Genomic DNA, 6119 nt, shown 5'->3' with positions numbered 1-6119 from the left:
AACCTGCGGCCATTTTGAGGATCTGCTGGCACGATCTTGTGTCTGATGTTCCCTGTGTAACATGAGCAGCATTTTGGAACATAATTTCTTATTTTACGCGCAAAATGATCAGATACACGTAACAGAAATCTACTGAGCTATGTCACACATTAACTTTTTTTTCTTACAGATTCAGCCCTCTGTGTCTTATTTTCTACTTTTCCACCAGTAAATTATGTACATATAATCTGAAATTCATTTATTTCTAGCAAATAGCAAATAATAATAGCTTTTCATTTCACAATGCTATACAAAGAATTAATCTTGTTTGGCTAAAATGATCTCACCGACCGATCTTACTGCCGAAACCCGGGATCGAACCAGGGACCTTTAGATCTTCAGTCTAACGCTCTCCCAACTGAGCTAAAGCTGGGGAACAATAGTCTGTATGAGGGGGGGAAGAAGGGGGAAAAGGGGGAAGAAGGGGGAAGGGGAAAAATGAAGGAAAAGAGGAGTTTTTGAGAATATGAGGGGAAAAAATGGAATGAACTTGTAGTTATTTGTGTTTCTGCTGTCCATTTCAAGTAAAAGCACACATTCTGGTGTATTCATTTGAGAATTCTACGCGAACATGACACTTTGCTGTGGAATAGTATAGGAGGCTCTTAATCCAAAGGTCACCGGTTCGATTCCACCATTGGAAGATGACACAAACGTTTAGCAAGTGTTATCAAATGTACTTTTATGGTCATTTTTAAATTTCTGAATTAAGTGCTGCAACAATGTAATCTTCTTCTCTGAATGAGTTTGCATGTTTGCAGAAAAAACTGAAGACACTCACTGAAATGTAACAAATTTATTACTAATTTCACACACACAAACACTCAGAAACATGTGTGAAATTAAACCTGAAGTAATAAAAACAGGAATAAATTAAACAATTAAAAATAGAAAAAAATAAATGGGACAGTATATCTTCCCATAATACTACCATTTTCTTTTATGCACGGCAGGTGACACTGACAGCATTTGTTTTTTTCCACCGTGCGGGCGTAAGCTCTCCGGGTTAGTGGAGGTGAGGGCAGGGAATCAGATGGCACAATCTGTTTGTTTCCATTTGGGATGACAAACACAACTGGCTCAATGAATGGACTGGGGTTTAAAAGTACAGGAGATGGAGATGGAGGAAGAGACAGAGGAGAAACGATCTGCAGAAACTTCTTGGGACTGCAGCCAGGTGGTGATACTTTTCTTTTGGTGGGGCTTGTGATGCGGTTGGATAATTCAGAGGTCTGAGGGAATAAAGGCACAGTTCACAATATAGGATAACCATAGATGATAGTGAATTCATCTATCTATCATTATGGGTATAGCAGTCAATAAAACCAGATCATTTCAACATGAAATGAATGAAATGCATGAAAGTGCCACTATAGTTACTGCTACATGAAAACAATAACAATGTACATTTTTTAAAATCAAAGTCAACCTATGTATCATTCTCTTTACATTACCTTAGATGAATGCTTCCCAGCCAAACTTAAGTTTGGCTTCAGCATGGCACCATGACAGCCACCAAACCGTGGCTTTGTAAACTGACAAAAAGAAAAACATAACCTTAACTGGGGCTTTGTACATTTTATACAGTTGAGTATATTAATAATATTAATATAAATATCAGCATAAGTAAATCCTCATTACTTACTGATACCAAAGTCACAATGGGTCTTCTCGGTTCATCACCAGCTAAGGAGACGTCCTTTGGTGGTGGTGAATCTGCAGGTGAGGGCCCTGGCTGCTCTGCCACCAGCACGTCATAAATGTATGAGAGCCTTCTGATACCTTCTTTGCATGCAAACCGCAGTTACAGCTCTGTGCACCTCCAAACAGTGACATTTGTCCCCTCATCTGCATTGGGCATTTCTCAATCTGTATTAATGTTTGACAGCAAATAAGAAGGTGTTCCCTTTAAATATGTCACAGCTTTACATTTAATATGATACACATATCACTCTGTGCAGGTTTACCTTTCAGATACAGATCATGCCACTTTTTCTGCCGAGGTGCTGGTCTGTTTCCTGCCTCAGAGGGCCAAACACCCGAGGCAGCAACTTTTCGCAGGCGGGATATCCACTCCTCCTCTCCCATGGCCCTGTGTTTTTTTTTTTTGTTTGGAAGCCATCTGCCATTAACAGAGAAAGAATATCTATACCAAACAGCTAATATTTGTACATCACAGAAATATGACCAATGTGCACTATTTTTAACTTATTAAAATATATATATTCATGCACACACATAAGTTCTTACTTGCATACAATCACACAAACACACAGCTAATTATTAACTAATAGCAGTAGCCTACATATTACACATATTACAACAGAAGTGAATACTACATAGATTTCATTCATACCCTAGCTTGTTATCAACTAATACTAGTAGCAGCAATGCATATTTAAGACTTTTGTGACAACAGAAGTTAATATGTCGTACTGATTAGCAGTACAATATAGAGCAGTACAATAGCATTAGCATGTTTGACAAAAAAATCGCCACGTAGAAAAAACGATATATTTACCTTCTGTAGTTAAAGTCACCTGAAGTCCTGCGGGCAGAATTATGGAGAAGTGCCATCGTGATTGGCTATCAGCAAAAATGGAAATGGAGCAACGCGATTGGCTGTTGGGCTGAATTATGGAGAAGTGCCATCGTGATTGGCTATCAACAAAAATGGAAATGGAGCAACGCGATTGGCTGTTGGGCTGAATTATGGAGAAGTGCCATCGTGATTGGCTATCAGCAAAAATGGAAACGAGGCAAAGTGATTGGCTGTTGGGCTGAATTATGGAGAAGTGCCATCGTGATTGGCTATCACCAAAGATGGACCAAAAATGGAAATGGGGCAACGCGATTGGAGGAGAATTATACAGACGCTTGGTCTCCCGCTACCGCTCTTTCGGCGTCTGGAAGGTGTTGTGTATACCGCCATCTAGTGCCTGAAAACGAGTATGTATGATTTTTTGTTTACTGATGAAGATTAAACGATGGCATTTACAGCACGCGTGTTTCCTTTGAATGATCTCCCTTTCTTGTTTTCGGTGTTAGGACTATTCTCCCTCTTCATACTGCACAAACCAATTCTAATTTAAGCCGTGCTTTCTAAACAATGAGCTACAACCTGTCCTAAATCATTCCTTTCTGTAGTTTGTCTCACCACCAGGAGTCAGTGTAACATTAGATTGACCGGATGCCCAACTGACATGCTCACAAAATATTATCCATAGTGATTTCTCATTACAAATAATTAATGAAAATTTTTACTCGCGTGGGAATTTCCTCATTAAAACACAAAAAAATAGTCTTTACTATATGTGAATATGTTCAAGTTTTCCCAACTTGGCTCTTATGAAATCCATGGTGATACTGAAATTATGTTCAAAAGTCATTCCCTTTATCAACCACACCCCAATGTTATGTTCCGATGACTGAAAAGACCTTGAAAGAAGGCTGCAAAAAACTCATATATAAGACAATTAAAAAGCAGTTTGACTAAAGCACTATTTACTGAGAAGAGAAAGCTCCCAGGGAGGAGACATAACAGGAACTCAAAATAGTGTGTCTGTTACTCATGCATTGCTCATTGCTAAGTTAACAAGACAGTGAGAACACAATACAAATCAAAACATCTAATCAACATATACACGGTTACCTTTCACCATATAATTTGTATATCCTATGATGTTTAGATCACACAGGTCAAATCTCTGCTGGAGGCAGACAAAATTTTGTAGAATTTGGGTCTTGTGCCATCATCTGAAAGCAGAGGAGATCAGCCAGGATGCAAGAGTTACTACACTTGCAAAGGCCGTAGGGAACTCTTTGCACTCAAAAGCTTTAATAGCTGCAGCACAGCGGCGGTTATGCAATAATTATTAAGTAAATTTGTATCTTGCCCGACAGAGAGTGAAGATTCAATCAGAATGTAACATGAAATTAAAAAGTGGATCATCTGATGCTCTTCATGGAGTCTTACACTATCAAAATGTCCACATTGTTCTTTGTAATGAAAGTTGTTTACAGTTTGTTTTGTATCAACAAACTAATTATTATCATTTAATGCCTAATCTTTCTTTTTTGAGGCTATAAAATTGTTCTGTAGCAACATGTGTTTGCTGTTCTCAGGTGTTGTTTCAATCTTCAATTTTCCGATATTTTCACTCCCCAATTCATCATATACCAATGCTTCACCATGAAGCTGTGGTGGCACACTGTAACACAAAGGCTACCCTGTACCTTTGTTTTTAACTGTAATGATATGAAGATTTTTTTTTCTCTTTTTTATTTGGTTGATTTTCAAAGCAATTTCAAAACAATTATTAGAATGAAAATAAGCATTATATAGATGAATTTATGTAAGCATGCTTTTGAACACTTTATTCCTGTGATGCCACTTAGCACACTAAATATTGAGATCCAGTGTGAATTTGGACACACATAACACATATATCGGTGCTCTAAATCTGATGGTATTAAAAAAACATTTATCCTGGGCTGGTTTGTTTCTTCTTCCAAACTGTGAAGCAAGAGCTGATTTGCTTCAACAATAGACCAGGGACTATTGTTATGACAATGGAATCTCCTTCCATCTCTTTTTCCTTAGAAATGTTTAGTTAAAGGAGAAGTAGCCTTTTTTCACCTAATTTTGAGTTTTAAATTCTCAGGAGATAATCTTATTAGGGCTCAAATGAAATAAAGTATAAGAAGGTTTAACATTAATACTGGTGTCAAGAGCATTGACTACATTTTAGTGCTAATTAATTGTGAAGCCTGAAACTTCAGCATATTCTGCCAATGCTCTCATCAGCTGGGACAGACTTGACTTGACTCGAGAGGTCTATCAACAAGCATGGACACAGTCAACAGTTTGTTGTCCATGAACGGCCAGGTCAGACATTACTGCTGTCCCTATCAGTTCGATGGTGACAGCAAAAAACACAGGTGACAGACAGCAGGCCTGTCTAGTGTTCTAAGAAAGAGAATCAACTGAGATGTCCTTGCAGTTGCAAGGGTATTTATAGAGCACTGGACTCAAACAACTGTTGCCACGACACCTTTTTGCAAAACTATCAGACAAAGCTTTTGGTCAGGTTCTAATTCCCTCACATTTTCCCTAATGATCTTGTCTGAATTAACGCTGTTTAATCTGTGTTGTTTGTGCAATTTTTTTAGTTTAAAAGCAGAAATTATTTCAGAAATGCTCTATCCTTATTGTCATTAAATTAATCACTTTTGTAATGCTGCCCTCAACATTCTCCTTGCAATAATTTGATGGAACAGAAAAATCATTAAGGTGAAATGGTTACATCTTTCTGAAGGCTTCACAGTAGCTCAAGAAAGCTGATTCTCTACATTTCTGTAAATTTCATCCCCCCTCTGCCCCAAACCAACCTACCCCACCTTCACGTGTCAAGCTAAAAGTTAGTAAGGTCTATTCTTTGTTCTTTTTCCAATCAATTTCAACCAGCTGTCTTGATTTGAGTTGTATGTGTAACACCCATCTCACAACTGTGGGCTATCCGATGATCTCCATTTGCTTGACCTCAGTTTCTGGAAATTTGAAGTTATCTGAATACTCTCTGTATTTAGCTAAGATATAAATTATGATTTGATCTCTGAGACAGGCTTTCGTATAATTTTGTTGACTGAATTTTGATCTATGCTAAGACATGACTCATTTACCCCTTTAATCACATTCAGATCCAGTGGTTAAGTGGGATGCACATCTCCATCTATTATGCCTGATGACTATCTATCTCGGCAGCAGGTGTTGTGACTAAAGAATGCTTACCTGATCAACCTCGAAGGAGTATATCAACAGCAGAAGGGTAATGACAGGGTGTATCTTAAGGCAGACCATGATCTGTCATGAACACTAACAGAGCAATTTAGTCCAAACCAAACAGCCATGGATGGATCAACGGGCCCCTGGAGATACAACTGTAAAAAGTCCTTCACTCATCCTACAGGTGACTGAGACACACAAGCTGACACAACTGCAAATCATAAGGATAGTATTGCTTTGTATCTCCCACTGTGTATCTTGCAAATATTTCGTATAGTGTAATCTCCTTATGGTT

At 38.2% G+C, this 6119-nt stretch overlaps 1 non-coding gene across 1 annotated transcript; it reads right to left on the bottom strand.

Annotated features, from left to right (window-relative positions):
• Positions 1–339: 339 nt before the first annotated feature.
• trnaf-gaa (transfer RNA phenylalanine (anticodon GAA)) lies at positions 340–409 on the bottom strand. Its single transcript has one exon. It is a non-coding gene; the product is annotated as a tRNA-Phe (tRNA).
• Positions 410–6119: the final 5710 nt, after the last annotated feature.

Source organism: Leuresthes tenuis, unplaced genomic scaffold (genome assembly GCF_036924035.1).
Source record: "Leuresthes tenuis unplaced genomic scaffold, fLeuTen1.0.hap1 SCAF_3, whole genome shotgun sequence".
NCBI lineage: Eukaryota > Metazoa > Chordata > Actinopteri > Atheriniformes > Atherinopsidae > Leuresthes > Leuresthes tenuis.
Note: the sequence above shows the minus strand (reverse complement) of the source record. Positions and strands in the feature narration are given on the sequence as shown.